This window comes from Sminthopsis crassicaudata, chromosome 6 (genome assembly GCF_048593235.1).
Source record: "Sminthopsis crassicaudata isolate SCR6 chromosome 6, ASM4859323v1, whole genome shotgun sequence".
Taxonomy (NCBI): domain Eukaryota; kingdom Metazoa; phylum Chordata; class Mammalia; order Dasyuromorphia; family Dasyuridae; genus Sminthopsis; species Sminthopsis crassicaudata.
In genome coordinates, this window is record NC_133622.1 from 232,703,622 (window position 1) to 232,727,582 (window position 23,961).

Below are 23,961 nucleotides of genomic sequence, written 5' to 3' on the forward strand. Positions count from 1 at the left end.
TTGATTTAATAATGTTTTATGGATTATTGAGTGATGAGCAGTCTAGTCATATGTACAAATCTTTAGTCCTTAAAAGGCCCAAACTTCATTTTTTAAAATGGCAGATTTTTGCAATGGATGGTTAGTGATGGGGAGGAAGAAACCTCAAACCAAACTCTGCTAGCGTAGACAAAGGAGGGCCCTATTGTTGGCTCTGCAGGCTGTACCTCCCCAGCCCATGTGGACCTGAAAAGAACTGTGAATCCCTAGAAAATCCTGATCTGAAAAGATTTATCTTTATCTCCCTCCCTAGGGTTGGGCTGGCTTGGAGGGATTAGGGGGACTGATGAAACATGTTATGAACTTGATTTATTCTTTTCCTTGGCAGCCTTAGATCATGAGCTGATGAAGAGTTGGAGGGAGGAGTTTGAAACTATAAAAAGGGAAGCTCTCGAGAGACTTTGTCTTCTCTCCTCACCTGGACCCTATTCCTCCAGAGACTGCTGACAGTGGTAAGGGTTCCCATTTTTTTCTCCAACTTAAGAAACTTATAAATAATTAGAGGACAAGATGAATTATATCCTATTTAACAGAGCCTTTCTACACCCCTTCTCCAAGTCCAAATCATGAACTTGGAGTTAAACTCTTTAGGGAATAATTTGGCTTGGCTAGAACATAGGAAACATTAAGACGCAGGAGCCTAGGGTCAATTGAGATGATGGAGAACCTTGAATGGGAGACTGTAGTTTATTTAATGGACAAAAAGAATCAGAGGAAAATGAAAGACTTCTTGAGGAGTGATGGGATCAGAGCTTTACCTTCAGAAGGCCAAAACAATGTGGCCTCTTTGAGGATTGACTTATTGATACAACAGAGAAATGTGGTGAAATGTGATAAGGAATGTGATGGGTTCAACAGTTATTTTAATAGGAGGGACAATCTGAGAGTTTTATGAGAGAAATACAAAATGACAGGGAAGGTGAAGAGAAACTGGGAGGAATTCTTTGAAGGACAAAACTCCTTGCTTAGGAAGTATCACAACTTTATTTACAGCCATCTGCACTATTATACAAAACGACATCAAAAAAAATTGTAGCTTTTTCTACATCTAGTCAATTAAGCCTAATAATAGTCACACTAGGCCTTAACCAACCACACCTGGCATTTTCCCAGTCATGGTTGGGTTTAGCCCTTCCTAGGTGGAAGAAAGGATATACATAAAGATACAGGATGAATAGCTACAGGTTGTGTTTGGGGAATGATAAGTGTTTTGGATGGAGTTGGAGGGCATCAATAATGCTAAAAAGGGTTAAAATCCTTCCTCTTATATTTACTTTCTCTATGATCTTGGTCAAGTAATTTAGTCTCCTTGGATCTGTTTCCCAATGAGAAAAGAGACTAGTCTCTGAGGACCCTTTTAGCTCATTATTCTATGATAATGCACTGAAATACTGTCCCTGGAATAAAAACTCCATGAGGGCAGGCAATTAAAAAAATAAATTTGTCTTTATATCTCCAGCATGGAAGGTGTTGTGTTTAATAGGGGGCTAATTGGATGACTCCTAAAGAGTGATAAATATGGAATCAAAGAACCTTGGAAACTGCATTTTACACAGTCCAAGATCTGGGCTTTAAATCCCAGCTCTCCCACTTTGACAAATCACCTTCCATTTCTACTTTTCTCTTCTACTACTCCCCTTCCTGAAAGAAGGACTTAAAAATGTCTCCTAGGTTGCATCAAGCACTTAGTGTTACAAATATTCTTTCTTTTTTTCTTAAAATAAGTTTTTATGTATTTATTTTTTTTTGCTTTTTTTATCATCCTAATGTTCCCCAGTATCCCTCTCCCTCTCCTCAGGGAGCTATTTCATTTAACAAATAATATTTTTTAAAACAGGAGAACAGATATAGAGATAGAAAACAGAAAAAAATCAGCAGAATTGATCAATACATTGAAAACTCTGAAAATATATGTAATCGATAATGTTTGTGTACATCTCTGCCAAATGAGGAGGTGGTAGGGTCTTCCCACATAAGTTCTTTTGAGTCATGATTGTTCTTTATAATTTTGCAACATTTACTTTTGGGGTGTGTATGTGAGTGGGGTGTTCTTTTCATTTACATTGTTATAGTAATCGTGTATGTTGTTTTCTTGGCTCTGCTTATTTCATTATAATTTAGTTTATAGGTAGATATTTCCATGCTTCTCTGTTCATCAGAGAAGTAGTGTACTTCATCATATTCATCATTTCTTGCAGCACAATAATATTTCATAATATTCATGTATTATAGTTTGTTGAGTCAACCCCCATGGATGAATATCTGTTGGTTCATAATATTCATGTATTATAGTTTGTTGAACCAACCCCCATTGATGGATATCTGTTGGTTTCCAGTTCTTTGTTATCACAAAAAATACTGCTATAAATAAGTTGGTGTATGTGGAGACTTTCTTATCAACAGCTTCCTTGGGATATAAGCCAAACGATAGGATCTCCAAGGCAAAAAGTATGGTCATTTAGTTTATTTGAATAATTCCAAGTTGCTTTCCAAAATGGTTGTACTGATTTCTAGCCTGACCAGCAATGTACCAATCTTCCCCCAAGCCCTCTAACATTGATTCTTTCCATATCTTGTTGTCTTTGTCAATGGGTAGAAGGTATATTGCATTTCTCTTACTATCAGTAATTTAGAGTGTTCAATTTATAAATATCTATTTTAAATAGTATTTTATTTTTAAATACATGCAAAAATAGTTTTCAACATTCACCTTTGCAAAACCTTGCATTCCAGATTTTTCTCCTTTTTTCCTCCTTCCAGGTCCCCAGGGCAGAAAGCAATCCGATATAGGTTACACATTGGAGCATTTTTTTCATATATTTGTTAATTTTTTTGAGAACTGTTTATACCCTTTGACCACTTATCTATTGGGGAATGGTTTTGGGCATGATATATTTCTAGGATACAGTGTAGAAAGAGTTGTAATATAATGTTATATATTTCTAGGATACAGTGTAGAAAGAGTTGTAATATAATGTTATATATTTCTAGGATACAGTGTAGAAAGAGTTGTAATATATATATGAATAAACAAAGACACCAACCAATGGTGTAGTCCAGAAGTGATGTGATGAGAGTCTACACCTGGCTGATGGTAGAGTCAGAGGAGAGGGTAAAGGTAAAATTGGTCTTGACAATATATCCTAGATATGAGTCTTGAGAGGGAAGAATAGGAGATGGCACCTTACCTGGGATCCTGGGGCACTGAGAAGCTGGGGATGCTCTGCAAAGCTTCCTAAACTGTGGGTTGTGGACCCCATCGGAGTCTCATTACCGAATGGGGGGTTGCAAAATTATGTTTTATTATCAGTAAATGTTTGATTTGTATGCCTGTTTTATATGCCTATAAACCTGGAGTATAAAAATTTTCTTGGGCAAAGAGGGGTCACAAGTGGAAAAAAGTTTAAGAAGTCTTGATGGCTTGGACAGTAACAAGGAAATTTAGAATTGAGTGGGAGAGGGTTTGGGGAGAAAGATGAGTTGAGTTGAGTTTAAGTTGTTTACAGGACCACTGGTTCGAGATATTCAGTAGGCAGTAAATGGGAGGCTGGAGATTGGCAGACGGGTTAGGACTAGATAAATGAATTTTAAAATATATCAGCAAAGAATTGAATCAGTGGGAGTTGATGAAATTATCAAGTGGAATGGTACAGAGTGAGCCAAAGCGAAGAAAACGAGCCAGAAAAACAAAAAACACAATAAAGACATCACCAAGGAGCAACAAAACTCAGATCAAATACAAGAAATAGCTTTGGCATGAATTATTCAAATGAAATCTCGCAGCCTTCCTTTTTGTTAACAAATAATAAACTACAGAAGTACGAGAAACCATATCCTCAGTGGTAACCACTCTTTAAGGAAGTTTTGCTTAATTTGGGGGAGATTATTCTTTGGAAGGGTTATGACAATTTTTGAAAACTCTGGTGCTTTTTTTTTTTACTTTATTTTTTCCTAAGGGTTTTTTTGGGGGGTGGGGGGGAGGAAGGGAGATCTATGTTGTTGTTTTTTTCCACAACATGACTTTTATGGAAATGTTTTGTATAACTTTATTCGTGCCTTCTGGGGTTGGGGGAATGGGAAAGAAGGGAGAGAATCTGGAACTTGAAGTTTTAAAAACAAATATTTAACAAAAAGAAAAAGAAAACTGATTCTTTAGAGGTATAATGGAGGTGGAAGGGGGGCAGAGGCAAGATGAAATAAGAAGAAGTAATATAACCTATCTCCTCACCACTTCTCCTCCATAAAAATCAAGAAAATATACCAGATTGAATCCTGATTGGGAAAGTCTGACTTTTATCTGTCTATTCCCTGGCTGTGTAAGGAATCAGAAAGAAGTCTTCAGATACTGGGAATGAGATGTGAATGGGAGCAAGGACTGAAGGAGGATGGAGGATGGAGACTGGCTAAGGAAGGACCAGAGGGAGTATCTCTAAACTATAGGAACCAGTGATACAGGACAGCTCTGGTACGGTTCTAGGTAGTTATAGAGCAGGAGAAGGGTCATGTGCATGGGACCTAGTTCTGAGCAGCAAACATGTCCTAGAAACAAACCAAAGCTGTGGTCCTGGAAGCAGAACAGGGACTCAGTTCTAGCCCCAGCATCAGGTAGAAGCTTACAGGGGGATAGCCAGGGTAGGAGTCCCAGACCAAAGATGAGCTGGAAGTTCAGTGTCTCTGAAGCTGCAGACCCTCCCAGCTGGCTGAATCCAGTGGCAGTCTACTGGAACTCCAAGCAGGGACAAGTCCATAAACCCAAACTGGGGTCGGCCACTTGCCGAGCTCAGGTTGGGAGGACAGTGAGCAGACTTTGCTGTAGATATCATCCCTGAAAACTTGCAGAGTCTCAGCTTGGACTGAGGGAACATAAAAGGCAGAAGCTCATGTTAGCCGTCCTCATTCCCCTAGAAGTCCTTGGGAGCCATCACTAACTGTCTCGAGTCAAGAAGCAGGGAGGAATTAGTCAGAGGCAAAAGAAAATCTTTTTTTTTTTTTCTTTTTCCTGAGGCTGGGGTTAAGTGACTTGCCCAGGGTCACACAGCTAGGAAGTGTTAAGTGTCTGAGACCAGATTTGAACTCGGGTCCTCCTGAATTCAGGGCTGGTGCTCTATCCACTGCGCCACCTAGCTGCCCTAAAAGAAACTCTTAAGGAGGGAGGAGGGAAAGGGCTGAATCACCTCTGAGATCCTTTTTAAAACTTCCAATTATGGGATCAAAAAAATCAGAGCTAGAAACAACTTCAAACTTCATCAGTTCCCATTTTACCAGTGGGGAAACTGAGGGCTGGGGGAAAGCGACTTCCCAGCACTCCTGCCATTGCTTGCACATTTTCTGGTTATATTTCCCAGAATGTGAAATCTTCCAAACAAACATAATCACCCAGTAAAACTAGTATCATACCTTTATAGTTAGACCTTCCTTTGTAATTCCAATGATATCATATCCTTAATCACCATGAGTTTCCGCTCCCCCCTCCCCAGGCTCTATCTACTACTCATCAGGCTTGGCTCCATGTTACTTCTGGATATTTTCACATTGACATTGACCATCAGTCTCTGGGCTGCATCCCTTTCCATCAGGCTTTCTCTAAGAAGTCTCTTCATTCAGAAAGCTGGCTCCATCCCCAAACTATTGCTGGAAGACCTCCACCCTCAAAGTCTCTCTCCCTGACTGGCTGGTCCCTCCCTAAACCCCTATTTTAAGGACCAAACTCAGGTCCCCTTCCTCCAGAAAGTCCTCCTGATTCTGTGAACTTTCTCTGCTTGCCCCCATTCTGATCTCCTTCATTCTCCTCCCACCCTCCTTTTCAAATTCCCTTTTAATTCTGTCATACCTCATTATAATGCAAGGCAGGGACAGTTTTCCTTTCTCCTTGTATTTGCATTCTTAGCACTAACACTATGATTGGCATATAGTAAGCGGCTTAATAAATGCTTGTTCACGTGACTTGGGAATATCCCACTTTACTGAGATTATCCTTAAACTGGAAAGCACCTTGCAGGTAATATTAAAGTTGCTTAGCCATTTAAAGGCCTAGTGGATACATAGAGGGCTGGCTTGGAATCAGGAAGACTCATCTCCCTAAGTTCAAATCCCATCCTCAGACACTTACTAGCTGAGTGATCCTGGGCAAGTCTAAGTTTACTAATCTTTAAAATTGGCACGATAGTACCTATTTCACATACTATTGTTTTTAAATTTTTTTTTATTAGAGCTTTTTATTTTTAAAACATATACATGGATAATTGTTTCTTTTTTTATTATAGCTTTTTATTTACAAGATATATGCATGGGTAATGTTTCAGCATTGACAATTGCAAAACCTTCTGTTCCAGTTTTCCCCCTCCTTCCCTCCAGATGGCAGGTTGACCAATAGTTAAATATGTTAAAGTATATGTTAAATACAATATATGTATACATGTCCATATGCTTATTTTGCTGTACAAGAAGAATTAGACTTTGAAATAATGTAGAATTAACCTGAGAAGGAAATAAAAAATGCAAGCGGACAAAAACAGAAGGAGAGGAAATGCTATGGAGTGGTTCACACTCATTTCCCAGAGTTCTTTTGCTGGGTGTAGCTGGTTCTCTTCATTATTGAACAAATGGAATTGATTTGGTTTATTTTATTGTTGAAGAGGGCCACGTCCATCAGAATTGATCATCATTTAGTATTGTTGTTGAAGTATATAATGATTCCCTGGTCCTGCTCATTTCACTCAGCATCAGTTGATGTAAGTCTCTCCAGGCCTTTCTGAAATCTTCCTGCTGGTTATTTCTTTTTCTTTTTTTTTTCTTTTTCTCTTTTTTTCCTTTTTTTTTTCTTTTTCTTTTTTTTCTTCTTTTTTTCCAGTTTCTTTTTTTTAATTTTATTTTTTATAATATTATCCCTTGTATTCATTTTTCCAAATTATCCCCTCCCTCCCTCCACTCCCTCCCCCCCATGACAGGTAATCCCATATATTTTACATGTGTTACAATGTTGGTTATTTCTTATAGAACAATAATATTCCATAAAATTCATGAACCACAATTTATCCAACCATCCAATTGATGGGCATCCATTCAGTTTCTGACCACTACAAAGAGGGCTGCCACAAAAATTCTTGCACATACAGCTTCCTTTTCCTTCTTTAAGATCTCTTTGGGATATAAGCCATGGATAATTTTTCAACAAAGACCCTTGCAAAATCTTTTCACAGTACTATTATGAAGAACTAATGAAAATACAGACTTTGAAACACTAGTATAAATGCTAGCTGTTACTAATTAGGTATTCTTGCACCCCCAGTGCTTAGCTCAGAGCTCAGCACTTAGTACATGATTATTGACTAACTGATTAGCCAAAATCTCTGGAAAAATATATTGATATCTTAAAATAAAATCTCATCCATTACAATTCCCCTGCCCTTCCATTAGAACCCATTCTGATAACAAAGAAGTACAATTATTTGTGTGTCTCCTTTTGCACCTGTAGCTTATCGAGGAGGTCAGTCTTTCTCATCAGATCTCCCAAGCCAAGAGGAGCCATGACGCTGATTTAAATTCTGGTGTCTTTTAGTGTTTCCTTTCACTTCATTGTGGTCCTTCTTTACCTTGTTCTCCTGGTTTTGCTTCCTTATCTCTCCATTGGTTCCTATGAATTTTCCAAGATATTTCTGAGTCTCTCTTTGGAACAATACAAGTAATCTTTGCCCTCAAGGAGCTTACAATCTAGTGGGAAAAGATAATGCAAAAAAGGAAGCCAAAAAGAGATGGAGAACAAGCAAGTACTTGCCTGTGTCCAAGCCAGGTAGAGGTGATAGAAAATGGAGAATTACCTGAAAAGTTCAGAAAGCCTTCAGGAAGGTTTTCAGATGAGTGCTTTACCTTCTTGCCCTTCAATCAGAGAGATAAGTCATTGAAGAGCTGAAAAGTTGGCACATAATAGGTGCCATAATCCAATTTAAGCTTGATGTCAACAGAAATTTCTTAAAATTGATATTGTTGAGTCATTTCTGTTTAGTCACGTCTAAATCCTCATGACCCCATTTGAGGTTTTCTTGGCAAAGCTACTGGAATATTTGCCTTTTCATTCTCCAGCTCATTTGAGGAAATTGAGGTAAACAGGCACTGAGTTGTCCAAAAATGTCTGAGATCAGGCCCCTATCCACTGTGCCCACTAGTTGCTCTTCTTCCAAATCAGAGATGCCCAAAATTGGAATGGGATGCTCAAAGAGATAATGGTTTCCTCCCTCTCTTGAAGTCTTTGAGCAGAGTTTGGATAACCATTATTAGTTATGCTACTCCTTTATATTTTATTCCTTCTGATGGCTTCTGAGATACTTTCATCTCTCAAATTCTGGGTTTCTGTGACATGCTAACATATCTCTGACAGCAAAACCCCCCAGTGCAGCTAGAACCAGATTAAAATGGTACTCGGGGAATGGGGAATTCAAAATGACTTGAGTTAAAGAGAAGTGACTGAAGGAACTTTTTTAGTTTGGACTTTTTCACGAGAAAAAATGCTTAGATTATAATGATGATAAATTCATAAAAATGCATCTGGCAGATTTAAATTTACAATGCTTAGTAATTTTTAATTTAAAATTTTGCCTGTTAATTTTATCTGACACCTCTGCTACCTGTGGGAGATTATGCCTCTGTGTAGACAGCAGATTATTTTTCCATGTTCTGTGGCTTTGGCTTGCTTTTTTCCTCTCCTTAAATATCTTTGGAAAAAATGAAATTGGGATATATTTAACAGAATAAGTAAGAACACAATAAAACCTAAATATATTACATTTTAAAAGGAAGTCACCATGGAACCTATAGGGATCCCATTTCTTATCTGACTTTGGATCATAGATTCAGAGCTGGAAGCAGTCTAGTTCAGTCATCTCACTTTACAGATGGAGAAACTGAGTCTCAAAGAGGTAAAATGTCTTGTTATACAGGTAGGCAAGATTGATGCTTTATCTAAACTCCGTATCTCCTCAATACTCTACTGAAGTGAACCAGATCTGGGAAAGCCTTTAGCTTAAAAAGGCCAAGGTCTTTCCCTTCATCCAAGGCCAGCTCTAATGGTTCTGATCTATATCTGGCCACTGGCCCCAGATGGCTCTGGAGGAAAAAGTGAAGCTGGTGACCTTGCACAATCCTCCCCCAAAATCCAACTCACTTGCATGTCATGACACCTCCTTCTTGTGTCATGGTCCACTTCAAGACAACTGAAGTGAACCCAATATATGAGTTATTTTGCTGTGTCCTTCTGTGCATTTCTGAGGGATTTATTATGAAAAAGAATATTTAATTAGCTCTAGCTGATGGGTCATGCCGGTGGTATGTCTTGCCTTCTGCTCTGTCCTGCCACCCCCAGAATATTTTAAGCCCTACTGTGTATCATAAATCAGCTTTTCAAACCCGAGGTCAAGTCCTGACCCTTTCCAGGTCCAGACTTTTCCACTGGGAGGAAAGTCCCTGTAAGGCTTGGGGATCATGCTGCCCCGGTCCTGGGAGGGGGAGATGCCTGGCTAACGGGAAGAGGCCAGGACAACAGTCTTCATTTCTGGAAAACAAATGTGTAAATATGGGGCCAGCTTGTTTTTGATCCTGAGGAGTCCTTAACTTGGCTGGCGTCAGCAGGATAGAGATTTACTCCCCAGAGATTGATAGAACTCTAGGGGTAACACCGAGGGTCTGTGGCTTTTAATACTATCTCTCACAAACCCCTATATATGTTGCCCCCCATTATCAATGGACTAGCTGCCATCAATTAGCTTTTATCAGCTATTTACTGAGTATAACAAGACTCACAAAACGACCTTCACAAATCAGGAAATCCAGCCTTCAGACACAGTCCATAGGGAGACCAGTACTGATTCTGGTTGCTGACAGACACTCTGATGGATTTTCCTGCCTTTTAAAGTATATGAAGTTCAACAAGTTAATCTGATCCCCGGGGAAAAGGAAAGAATACACACAAATGAAGTGTTTGTGGAGACGTGGCGGTGGTCGGCCACGTGGATGTTTGTAGTTAAGGTGGCCAAGAAGGAAAAAAACCAAAATAGGGGCAGAAGGGTGCACGTCTTCATTCTTTTGTATTTGAACTCAGTTCTAAATCTGTGCCTTCTGAATCATCAATCCTTCCAGTCAACTAGAGGAATCTTCTGTCACCACGTAGAACCAGTCCCCAAGTCACTTATGGATGAGCAGAGGTCTCTGGGGCTCCACGGATTGGCTTGGAATCAGGCATCAAATCCTGTGCAAGCCCCAGGAAAGGCAAATCTGAGCATCGTGAGCTTGGCCAGCCCTTCCATTGTACGGACCCTCATAAGTGTCTTCTCTGATAGAATGGAAGCTGCTTGTGCTCAGGGACTTTTGTTGAGATAGGGCTCGGTGGCTAAATAGACACTTAATAAATGCTTGTCAATTGGGTGATTGAAGGTCAGAGGAGTAGATAATAGATGCTTAGAGCAGGATCCTGAAATTTCCTAGTTGGAGGGCAGGGCTTATTGTATTTTAGGCATTATACACACACACACACACACACACACACACACACACACACACACACACACACACACATATACACACACACATACATATACACACACACACACACATACACACACCCATACATATACACACACACACACACACACACACACACACACACATATATATATATATTTCATTGTTATAATTCATACAGGATAAAGCTCCTCCAAGAAACCTCTCTTCTCAGAGTCTGAGACATTGGGAAAAACACTGGTTCCTGACTCAGAAGCCTTTCATTTTTTCTTGGCTCTACTCCGTGTGATGTTGGACAAATAGCTTTCCCTTTCAAGGCCTCCTCCCTTCCCTAAAGGAGAGCAAGCAGATAAAAGGCATATTTAGTGTAAAAGTTAGGGATTGAAGTATGGCTGGACATCGGAGGAGGCAGGGAGACCATGAGGAGACTGTGACTCTGGCATGGAGAAGTGGCTGATCTAGGACAGTGGGATGTCATGGATGCAGTGATGGCTAGGGGAGGGAATAGTCAGGAAGACATTATCTTCATCCGTCCTCTAGAGACAAGCTACTTCATTTCTCTTAATTTCAATTTCCTTCTCTATAAAATGGAAATAATCTTGGTACAGGGCCATTGCAAAACTCAAAGGAGATAATGAATAGGAAAATGTTCTACAAACTTATAATCCCCATGTAAACATACCAGTTGTTATTACTAGAGTGGTAATGGAGGGAGGGGAAGATTGGAGACATATATCCTGTAGGACAAGGGTACCCAACTTTTGGGGAGTATTCCTGTCCCCTGACTTTTGGGAAAATTTTCCTATTTAGGAAATCCACTACACCAATTAGGAATTAGGAGGTTTCCTAATTCAATAAGAAATGAAATAAAATTTACCATATTTAGGAAGATAAAAAAGAAAATAAAGAGAATATTTTTCTTCAAGGGGATAACAAATTTTTTCTCACTTCATTGGTTAGAAATAAAATTGGAATTTCTTGAATATTTGGATTATTTTCATTAGGACGATGTAATTATTTACCAAATATTCCCCATGATAAACTTCTCATAAACCAAGTTGGCAATCTTTGTTATAGAGGAAGATAATGGGCCACGTGCTGCTGGATTGGACAGAAACAGAGATTGCTGAGATGGTGGCCCCAGCTGGGGAATGAGGGGACTAGGACAGGAAGTGTTATTTGAGTTAGTCATGACAGAGCTCTCAGCTAGCCTCTGTCCCGGCTGCCTCTCCCGCTCCTTTCCCTCACTGACCCTCAGTCAGCAGCTTTTCCGGCATCCTCTGTCCCTGCTTCCTCCTATTCTGGGATATCTCACAGGGTCTTGCCCCAGGGGTCACCTCCCATTCATCTGTAACTATTGCAAGCAGAATTAGGGAGGGAAGGGGAAGAGAGGTGCTTTTTTTCCTTCCAAAAATAAATCCTAGAATCTTCCCAAGTGAATAGCATCAAAATATCCCACAAGTTGAAGTTCAAGGGTAAGTCAAGACAAAGGTCTTGGAGTAAGAGCAGCTTAAGAGGGTTGGGAGATTTCCTTTAAGATATAACAAACTGGAAGCTTTCCTCTTCAACCTCAGCAGGGAATTTCCTTAAGGAGTATGGGACAGGTTCAGAAGCCCATAGATGTGGGGAAAAATGGGGTGGGAATTGGTTTCCCTAGGACAATTCCCAAGGTCCCAAGGATAAGTTTGGATGATTCCTCTTAAAGCAAGATGGGTAAATTCATTATAGTGGAGTCGAACTAGCCACTGCATTCAGAGTAAGAAACAAAACACCAAAACCAGTCGAAACTAAAACTAAACTAAAATGACAACCCCCAAATTGGTTTCTCATCTCTATTCCATCAGTCACTCCCTAGAGGATTTGGACAAGTCGTTGTTTTTCTCTGGACCTTCATTTCCTTTGATGTAAAAAGGGATAATTGAGTAAGAACCTTCTTGAGTAGTTATCTTAATATTTTTTATAGTATCGCACCCCATGCACCCCCAATTCCTAATGTCTGTATCCTTTCTTCATCTCTTCTACAAGGTCTTCTGTAATGTTCTTCTCTAAAATAGAATGTTCTCTGGGAGCACGTTTCTTGGGGGGGCTTCTGGGAGCAGCTTTCGTTTTAGTTCTGGATAATAATCACCTCAAAAGCAGCCAGGAGTTAAAGTCCAGATCCTGCTTCAAAATAGCCCAGTTAGCTTTCTTAGAGGCCTATCTCTCTCCTTGGTTCCTAGAGCTCTTGTTGCTAGTCCTTTGTCTCTTCCAGCTCCTGCCTCTAGCTCCCTCTGAATCCAAAGCCTCCAGGCAGCACAAAGGTGGAAGTGGGAATGAATCTGACTCCGCCTCTAAGAGTGGGCTTGTGGGCTTCTGTGTCTGGCCCTGAGAGCTTCTTGCTTATATGCTGTACACCCAGTATACTCCAATCATTACATCACCAGGAAACCCTTTGTCTCCTCAATTCCACTCAGTACCTTGTTTCAAGTTCTGGCCCATAACATCTCCTTGTAGGATCAGCTCAATCACACGGAGCCATGCTAAATCAGATAATTATTGTCTCTGTCCATTCCAGTGACTTAGCACCTTGTAAGAATCCTAACAGTCTTCCCTGATGAATCTGGCTTACTACATTCCCTCAGCTTTTGCATATATATATATATATATATATATATATATATATATATATATATATATATATATATATATATATATATAGCTCTGAGGTCATAGATCATAACATTGGAAGACTATGGGACTGCAAGGGACCTTTAAGTATCATCTAGACCAGACCTTACATTTTACAGAGGAGGAAACTGAGACCTAAAGAGAGGGGGGAAATGGCTTGCTCCGTATTGTCCATTGGAGGAATTTAGTTGCGCCCTCCCAAAGTATAAGTTCTTCAAGGCAAGGACCAATATCCTTCCTTTTCTTTGTGCTTCCTGAAGCCCAGACTTACCTGGCCCTGTGCAACCCAGGGCTTTCAGACCATAGTGGATTATTAGGATTACAAGGTGAGAACTCAGGTTCTCTGGCTCAAAATTCCAAAGGTGTAAACTCCCTTTAAAGGCCTGAATCAAAGGTGTGAATTCTGAGCCACTACAATCTCTGCGAGGATAAAAGAAGACAGCATTGGGCCTGGAGTCTAGTCTGGCTGGGAGATTGAGTTGAGACAACCGGACCCTCACAATTTGGCGCCCTAAACGTGGGGCTTCAAGGACTTTGGCTTATCCTGACAAGGACTTATTCTGAGCCCTTCAGAGGAGTTAGCCCAGACCTTGTCAGTGGATGACCAATATGACTGTTCCCTCTAGTCATATTTTTTCCTTCTCTAACCTTTCCAGACATGGTACTCAGAGAAACGGCCCTGGACTTGAGGTTGAGTTGGTAATGGTGTTAGCTCTTAACCACTTCAGATACCTTCAGGCTTCCCAGGTCATGGCCAGCTTTGGGCCGAGAAGCAAAAATCGGGGCTCCTTGGATAACTCTGCAAGCCTCTTTACGGCATCTTCTTTAATGTCCAATGCGTCAAAATGAGCCATCCCTCCCTTTGGCACAACTCCCATTCCTTTAGTGCCCTCACAATGATTATGGCCACAATCACAAGGGTCCTTAGAATATGAGAAACGGAGCTGAGAACAGAGAATGTCAGAAGGGGAGGGCCTTTTAAACCTAGAATGAGAGAGCCAGAAGAGACCTTAGAACCCAGAAAGTCAGAGCTGGGAGGGGTTTTAGAACATAAAAGATCAAAGTTGGAAGATACTTTAGAACAGAGAATATCATGACTGGGAGGGACCTTAAAACAAACTACATAAATTTTTAGAGGTGGATGGAACTTAAGAACATAGATGCCAGAGCTAGAAGAGGCCTTAGAACAAGAAATGATAGAAGTTGGAGGAACCTTATTACATGGAATGGCAGAAGTTGCAGGGAATCTTAGAACGTGGAATGGTAGAAGTTGGAGGGATCTTAGAACGTGGAATGGTAGAAGTTGGAGGGATCTTAGAACATGGAATGGTAGAAGTTGGAGGAACCTTATTACATGGAATGGCAGAAGTTGGAGGGATCTTAGAACATGGAATGGTAGAAGTTGGAGGGATCTTAGAACATGGAATGGCAGAAGTTGGAGGGATCTTAGAACATGGAATGGTAGAAGTTGGAGGGATCTGAGAACAGGGAATGGTAGAAGTTGGAGGAACCTTAGAACACAGAAGATCTAAGCTGGAAGAGAATTTAGAACAGAATCTTAGATTGAGAGGGATCTTAGAACAGGCAACTTCAGAACTGGGAATGAGAACAGGTCCAAGGGGTCTCGGAGATCTCTTAGCCCTTGTATCCCCATTTTGCAGAGGAGGGAGGGGAAGGACCATCCACATAGGACTATTTCAGTGTCATGGAAAGTGACTGGCTTTGGAGTCACTAGTGGATGTCGCCTCTGACACTTCTCTGAGTGTGGCTTTGGACAGGTCACCTTCCCCTCTGGATCTGTCTCCTCCCCACTAACCGGACGGCTTCTGGGTTTCCATCTTGCTCTCTACCTAGACTCAGTGACTGACCCCATATGTTTGTTGAGGTAACTGGGGTTAAGTGACTTGCCCAGGGTGACACAGCTAGGAAGTGTTAAGTGTCTGAGGCTAGATTTGCACTCAGATCCTTCTGACTTCAGGGCTGGTGCTCTAGAGGTTTTATATTTTAGAAGAGCATGGGAGCAGATCTTGGGCCTAGAGACCCGAGTCTTCAGGTTGGGGTTTCCTAGCTGGGGGAGAGCTGCTCAGCGCCCTTGGGATCTCTCCACCTTGGCTACTAGAGCCCCACCAGGAAGGCGGCTCCTTAGCCCCTGCCCGCTCTCCCAGCCCCCTCTGCTCTCTTCTCCTGGCTTCTGGCTGCTGCTTCCCCTCCTCCCTTCTTTTCCCCACCCTTGGCTCACAATCAGAACCAGATGGTGGGAGTGGAGGATTTAGACCAAGCTCCTTGCTGGGAATGTTCTATTTTGAGCATTCCAGGCTCCTTTCCTGTCTGATAGCAACGCTGCTACTGGGAATCTCTCCTACTAGGAAGGACTCAGCGACCCCAGGCTGATTTCCTCTCCTTCCCCAACCTCTCCCCTCAACTGTTCCTTCCTCTTCCCAATGTCATGGCCTATGGCCACGGAGACGCGGCTGAGAGGACAGCAGAATTCTGGCTTGCAGCCGATGACCTCCCTGCTTCCCGGACTCACTCCTTGGCGTGACAGCTGGGTTCTAAGGGCAGGTGGTGGCCCCTGGGACACTGAATAAATAGCTCATTCAGGCTGAGAATGAGAGGAAGAGCAGAGGAGATAGAATGTCAGAGCTGGAAAGAAGCTAGGATCATAGAACGTACAATGTCAGAGTTGAAAGAGAGCTGGGATGATAGGACACAGAATACTAGAGCTGGGAGGGATGTTAGCAAAAGGGAGGGATGTTGGAGCTGACAAAGAACTGAGAACGTGGGCATGAAGGGGCTGGTGGGCAGCCAAGTCCCTCTCCCTGGGAAGGAAGGTGTCATTGTTCTCCTTCTGGGGGTGATTAAGAGCAGAGGGTCATAGATCTAGGGGTAGACTGTGGGAGAGGGACTAACTTGAGTCTTTAAAACCAGGAGCAATAGGTGGAAGTCTGGGGGGGGTGTCAGAGTTAGGAGAAGTTTTTTCAGATTTAGAACTAATCCCTAGCAGGATGGACCGCTACCCCCCAAGGAAGGAGGCTCTCTCTCCCTGGAGGACTTCAAGCATAGGCTGCATAATCTCTTGAGGGTATAGTGTAAAGAGAATCCTCCATTAGCTTGCATGGGGTGGATGATTCCTAGCATTCATTTCGTCTCAGATTCTGGGATTTCCTGGAATTTCTCATTCCTGGAAGGTTGGAGAGTCTCAGAGGCTCTGGATTGCTTTTGAACGACCCTCAGACACACTGGCTACACATAAGTACACTGTAAGCTTCATTATTAATAAGTGTTTGAATTTCCATTTGACTCTTATTAACAAGGCCTTCTGGGAGAGACTGACCACTCAGTGGAGAGACTGATCATTGAAAGAACCCCATTTGAAACCCACGATTCCCTTTATACTTAGCTTCTTCCAAGGCTTAAAGCTTCCCTCTTTTTCTATTATTTTATTTTGTAATAGATATTTACTTTTCATTTACTTCTGAATCAGATGATCTTTGGTCATCTTATTATCAATCTGTCAAGGCTCCTAGACTCTTAGGGCTGCGAGAGCCCTTAAAATGTAGAACAGAGATTGGCAGCAGGGGAGGGTGACTAAAACTCAGACCTGGAAGGAGTTTTAGAATAGAGAATGTTAAAGCTGAAAGGAACCTTAGAATGTTAGAAGTGGGAGGGAGCTTAGAACATAGAATATTAGTATTGGAAGGGACTTTAAAACAGACTATTCAAGTGGGAAGGGAAGGGATTTTATAATATAGAATACTAAAAGCTAGAGGAGACCTAACACAAAATTAAATATTAATGTTCGGGCTAAAAGAGATCTTAAAACATTGAACATGGACCACTGGAGCTGAGGGTCCTCCAAGTAAAGATCATAGAATGTTAGAATTGGGAGGGACCATTTTGAATTGAGCCTGGGAGAAAAAGTCATTAAAAAAAAAAAAAAACAACCCAGGACCAGAACTCAGATCTGCTGTCCTTGTAGGCCTGTGCTCCTTTCCCTATACCTCAACTGGAAGAAGACTTTTTCAGGTGTTTCCTTCCTTCCTTCTTTCCTTCCTTCCTTCCTTCTTTCCTTCCTTCCTTCCTTCCTTCCTTCCTTCCTTCCTTCCTTCCTTCCTTCCTTCCTTCCTTCCCTCCTTCCTTCCTTCCTTCCTTCCTTCCTTCCTTCCTTCCTTCCTTCCTTCCTTCCTTCCTTCCTTCCTTCCTTCCTTCCTTCCTTCCTTCCTTCCTCTCCCTTCCTCTCCCTTCCTCTCCCTTCCTTCCTTCCTTCCTTCCTTCCTTCCTTCCTTCCTTCCTTCCTTCCTTCCTTCCTTCCTTCCTTCCTTCCTTCCTTCCTTCCTTCCTTCCTTCCTTCCTTCCTTCCTCTCCCTTCCTCTCCCTTCCTCTCCCTTCCTCTTCCTTCCTTCCTTCCTTCCTTCCTTCCTTCCTCTCCCTTCCTCTCCCTTCCTCTCCCTTCCTCTTCCTTCCTTCCTTCCTTCCTTCCTTCCTTCCTTCCTTCCTTCCTTCCTTCCTTCCTTCCTTCCTTCCTTCCTTCCTTCCTTCCTTCCTTCCTTCCTTCCTTCCTCTCCCTTCCTCTCCCTTCCTTCCTTCCTTCCTTCCTTCCTTCCTTCCTTCCTTCCTTCCTTCCTTCCTTCCTTCCTTCCTTCCTTCCTTCCTCTCCCTTCCTCTCCCTTCCTCTCCCTTCCTTCCTTCCTTCCTTCCTTCCTTCCTTCCTTCCTTCCTTCCTTCCTTCCTTCCTTCCTCTCCCTTCCTCTCCCTTCCTCTCCCTTCCTCTCCCTTTCTCTCCCTTCCTTCCTTCCTTCCTTCCTTCCTTCCTTCCTTCCTTCCTTCCTTCCTTCCTTCCTTCCTTCCTTCCTTCCTTCCTTCCTTCCTTCCTTCCTTCCTTCCTTCCTTCCTTCCTTCCTTCCTTCCTTCCTTCCTTCCTTCCTTCTTTCCTTCCCTTTTTTCATGGCTGTAGGAAAAGAGCAAGTCACGTTGGTCTCAGGCTCTTTGCTTAGGAGATCCTTTGCAGTGGTTAGCAGAAGAGCAGGGTTGAGACTCTGGGGTCATTAAGAAGATTGGGAGAGGGAGAGTTGGTTCTTTTGGTTTCCGCCGGAATAATAACTACAATGTAAGAACTGTAATAATAATCATCAACATTTATGAGACCTTTCAAAGTTTGCAAAGCACTTTAAATATGTTTTCTCATTTGGTCTTCACAAAAGCCCAGTAAGATGGTTATGATAACATTCATTTTACAGGTTAGGAAACTCTGGTTCATGGGTTAAGTGATGTGCCCAGGGTCACACTGGTAATAAGTGTGAGAAGCAGGATTCGCACGTAGATCTTTCTCACAAATCCCACACTGGGTCCACTGGTGCCACTTAGCTGCCTAGTGGCAGGGCTGCCCTGGGAGGCTTGGGCTCCCAGGACTGCAGGGTTCTCAGGGGGAAGTCATTCCAGTGCCCAGCATCATGTGGGTCAGTAAATGTGCATCAGACCAAGCAAAAGAATCCCTCTGGGAGACGGCACCTCATGCTCATGGGAAAAAGCAAAGGCACCATGGTGAGAGCAACTTCATGTTTCTTTTGTCTTTAGGAAGATGTGAGAGTGAGACAGAAGGAGGGAGACAGAGAGGAGGGGAAAGGAGAGAGGAGAGGAAAGGAGGGGGAGTGGGAGGAGGGACACACAGAAACAGAGGAAGGGGGAGAGAAAAGAGAGGGGAAGAAATGGAAGAGAGAGGGAGGGAAAAGAAGGAGGGAGACAGAGAGAGAACAAGGAGAAGAGAAGGAAATGGAGAGAAAGGGACAGACACAGAAATACACAGAGGCAGAAAGAAGGAGGAGGAGAAGAAGAAAGAGGAGGAAGAAAAGAAGAAGAAGAAAAGGAGGAAGAAGAAAAAGAAGATAAAGAAGAGGAAGAGGAGAAAGAAGATAAAGAAGAGGAGGAGAGGAGGAGGGGAAGGAGAAGGGAGAGAATGGGGAAAAGCAGAAACAGAGAAAGAGAAGCAGGAGAAGGAGAGAGAGGAGGGAGAGTTCTATTCCTTTCAGGTAAGTCAGAGAGGCAAAGAACATCTGTGGGAGGCCTTTTTCAGAACAACCCTGTACGACCCAGAGTAAAATGCTTTCTTTAAGTGGTTTTATAAAGAATCTGGCTGAATGTAAAAGCAAAAACTCCCAGTTAATAACAAGAGGCACCTTTTCTATGGGGTTTGAAGGTTTCCAGAGCCTTGCATGACGACTGTGAGGGAGATAGCACAGGCTTTGTCGTCATCCTCAGTTTACAGACGAGGAGCCTGAGGCTGGAAGAAATAAAGCTCAGGGTCACCCAGCTAGTGAGCATCCTGGGTCCAATATTAACTGGCAGTGGGGAGTGGACTGAACTGGGAGCCAGGAAAGCCTGAGCTCAAATTTGGCTTCACTTACTAGCTGTGTGCCCCAGGACTCAGTTTCCTCAACTGTAAAATTGGCTTAATAACAGCATCTACTCCACAGGGTTGTTGTAAGGACCAATTGAAATGAGTCAAGCATCACGTATTTACTAAGCACTGTGCCAAGCACTGTGCTATTGAGCTTTCAGTGAAACTATAAATCTTTTGTACAGAGATTATCATCTAGCTATGTGACTGCACTTGCGATGCTAATTTTTTGACCCTAAGTATAAAACTTTATATTTATTCAAGTCAAATTTTAGCTAACTTTATTTAACCCTTTGCTTAAAATCTTTTTGGATTCTGACACTACTGGACTCTCTCTTTTCTTTATAATCTCATTAAAAATGGTGTCCAATACAGATTGAAGGAATCCTCCACTATGGATTAACCTCCAGGCTTATATAGGTTTAAAATATTATAGATCCAGGTCTAGAAGAGACCTTGTCCCATTGATTACACCTCCTTAGGTCCAATTATTCAACCAACATAGATTGAAAGAACCCTACACTAGGGATTAACCCTCCGGGCTTATATGGATTTATATTATTATAGATCTAGGTGTAGAAGAGACCTTGTCCCACTAATTACAGCTCCTTGGGTCCAATTATTCAACCAGAAATTTTGAGGGTAAGTAACTGCTCTATTATGAGCTTCATGATTGACATGGAGAGGAACACCCAGATCTTTCTGATTTCTTTCTATTACAAAATGTAGAAAAAATGGAAGCATCTATCCATTAAAATATAGATGGGCTGAAGCGATGGAGTCCCCACACAGACAGAATCTTAATGTAGACAGCACTTGTCCTTAAAAATGTATACAGCACTTCTTTAAGTCTGAATTGGTCAGTGTATTCTATGCAGTCCCACTAATGGTTTTTAAACAGCTTTAGACACATTTCTCCCTGTTTTGAGAATTCCATTTTTGAGTTCTTCCCATTCTTCATGGACTGACTCCCTTTTCCAAATACTAGCTATTGGTTCCTATCTGTGCTTTCTTTAAATCTTATGACATCTGTCTCCAAATCCAGGGTGAAGGTCAGACCATACATGATTTAATCTTGGTCTCTCCATACTTTGGGCATTTGTATAAGATACCTAAGGTCAAGATGCTAGTTTTATATTATTCCTCATCTGTTCTTCTTCTTTGGGATTGTCAGATCTGACATAGTAATTTAACCACAATCATCATCCTTTTCCATTTGCAGCCGGGTTTGAGCAATTTAAAGCCCTCCTAGCCTCTGTGGGATCCTCTGCTAGTTGCTGGGGAGGGATATCAAAAGGAATAAGTCAGGCTTTCTATCTCCAGGGTCCAGCACGATTCAAATACAAAGAACTCTCTTGCTTAGCTCCCCAAAGACAGGAGCCGTATCTTAGCCGAGCTTCGTATGTGTCTCAGGAATGAGCACTCTGGAGCTGGTTTTTGCAATAAACATTTGCTAAATAAATGGATGAGAGATCAGAGAAGTCATTACACTGAGTACATCTGAGGAGGCTGCACCCCCTTCCCCAAAGGAGGGGAGGGCTGTGTTGACAGAATCTGCTAGGAGGATAATGAATCCCGAAGCACAGCTGACAAGACAGGAATTTTGCCAGCCCCCATTGCATCCTCGTTGAACTTTCTGGTGATGTGTCTCCCAAGTTCCCGAGGCTTGGCTGATCTGAGACCACTCCATCTACAAATGGCTTCAGTTGCCTTTGTTGGTCTGAGTATAAAACGGAAACCCCCGGTATTTAGGGGCCATTTGCGTCAATCTGTGTTCTTGGCTGAGTGGACCGCTACCTCCTGTGCAGTTGGATGTGGTGCTGGGGGAACTATGTCCTAATGCAGTGTCATCTTGGGCAATCGAGCAGTCAGTAGACGTTTATCGAGCATCTGCTCTGTGCCAGATGCAGTGCTAATGACAAGTCATACCTCTTCCTTGAGAATCAGTTTCCTCCACTGTAAAATGGGACGATTGGTTCTGAGGTCCCTTTCCCCCTCTATCTCTAAGCTCCTTAGTGCTGGATCTCAACTCAGGAGGATTCATCTTCCCAAGTTCAAATCCAGCCTCCTATGCTCACTAGCTGTATTTCTGGACAAGTCACCTCACTCTGCCTCAGTTTCCCCTTCTAAAAAAGGAGCTAGAAAAGGAAATAGCAGTATCTTTGCCGAGAAAACCCTGAATGCTGTCACAAAGAATCAGCCACATATGAACAATTAATTAATCCTTCAGTTTTACAGATAACAAAACTGAAGCCCAGAGGGGAAAATTTTTGTTTTCCTTAAAGTTGCAGAGCTAGAAATCTGATTGAGACTTGGATCTATGTCCTCTGACTACACATACTGGGGCAATATAGAGACTGCCTGGAAATGAGTGACTTTAGCCAAGTCTCCTTCTCTCTGGGCCTCAGTTTCCTAATTTGTCTCTAAAGTCCATTTCGGGTCTATGCTTTGTAATCTGACAGCCAACCTTCTCAGTTGTTGGATGGCAAGTGTCTGCCCAAGGATGCTTAGCTAGGGAACAAATATGAAGGGACTTGATGGAGAGATGAATACAATTGGCTCCAAACAAGAGGCATAGTGGGTGTGTGAATGTGCATGTGTGTGGGTGGATGTGTGTGTTGGAAGGTACAAGGAGGAAAGAACCTGTCAGGCAGATGAAACAGCATCAACAGCAAACAAATAGAATGTGTTCTGGCTTCTCCTGCCGAGTCAGAGCTTCTATTCATCCCAAAGAGACGTGAGCCATGAATCAGTTGGTTGCTATGTTAGAAGAGAAGTTCAAGGTATCTGGAGGAGGGGCCCACAGCCTCTGGAACATTCTGGTGTGTTTTATTACCCGTCACATCCCATTGTTCTCCTTCCCCCTGAGTTTCTTCAGGCTCTTCAGCCCCAGACCCGAGAAATGGAGAGGTCAACTGGAGACTGGACTCCACTGAGGGAGGCAAAAAGGGGAGCAGACCCTCGGGGGGTTGGCCATTTTATTCTACAGCTCTTTTACAGATGAGGAAACTGAGGCAGACAGGGTGAAGTGCCTCACAGAGCTAGAAAGTATCTGAGGCTGGATTTGAACTCATGAAGATGAGTCAGCCTGACTCCAGACCCCTAACTGCCCCAGGCCCGTGCCCTCAGCCAGTTATAAACTAATACCCATCCAGGGTTAGTATAGCCACACTCTTGAAGTTGGGATTTAAGAGATTTAAACTCTTATTTGCCATTGGATCCCGGGCAAGGGTGCTCAGCCTCCTTCCCAACCACAGAGACAGCTCATCCCCAAATGAAGCACCAGATGGGGAATGACCTTGGCTGCAACAACTCAGGAAAAGTTCTTTTATTTATTCAAGTGTGGAAGGACTAGATTGAGAGGTCAACAAAGAGAGAGCATGGTTATGAGTGCTTCCTCTTGGAAGGAACTTTGAGAGATTTCCTGGTCTGCTCCAGAGCTTACTGAAATTTAAGCCCTTTCCATATCGCTCCTCCTTCCAATTAACCATCTTAGGAGAAGGTGTATTTGTGGCACGAGAAGCAGTGGGTTCTGGACTGCCTCACGGCTACTGCATGGATTCTCTTGGTGTTCCAGATCAGAATTCTTGAGAAGACACTGACAGAATCTTAGAATTACTTCTGGAAAAGATGTTGGAGGTCTGTGGGTTCAATGAATTCATTTTATAGATGAAGAAAATGAGACATAGCTTACACTTTAAAAAATTTGTAAATAATAAAAAAAATAATCTGAATATTTGTTGGCTTAGATATTTAATATATATAATATATAATATCTCCAATATCTAATGTGCAATATAATATATTATATGTAATGTAATATATATGACCCAGATAATATATACAATATATATCTTTAATATCTAATATATACACATATATAATATTGCTAATATCTAATATATCCCTCTAATATATGTATATTAGAGATATATATATAAAACTAATCTCTAATATGTAATATAATATATTACACACATATTTATAATATATACATATACATTATTAGACAATATAATATATCATATATGTAATATAATATATCTATGACCCAGATAATATATACAACATATCTCTCTAATATCTAATATATATTATATATACACATATATAATATTGCTAATATCGAATATATATATCTAATATATGTATATTAGATATATATATCATTATACATACACATATTTATTATATATGCATATATTATTAGATAATATATCATATATGTAAGATAATATATATGACCCAGATAATATATACAATATATATCTCTAATATCTAATATGTAATACATATTATATACACACATATATAATATTGCTAATATCTAATATATATCTTTAATACATGTA

General features: G+C 41.6%; 1 protein-coding gene across 3 annotated transcripts in view; it reads left to right on the forward strand.

Moving 5' to 3' along the window:
* Positions 1-385: 385 nt before the first annotated feature.
* LOC141546856 (1-aminocyclopropane-1-carboxylate synthase-like protein 1) overlaps positions 386-23,961 on the forward strand; it is an 82,859-nt gene continuing 59,283 nt past the window's right edge. The window contains exon 1 of one of the 3 annotated variants that reach the window (XM_074274992.1): positions 386-491. The gene's annotated coding sequence lies outside the window, so the exon portion shown is untranslated. The remainder of the gene's footprint in view (positions 492-23,961) is intronic. The other 2 variants (XM_074274993.1, XM_074274994.1) reach the window with 2 other exon arrangements.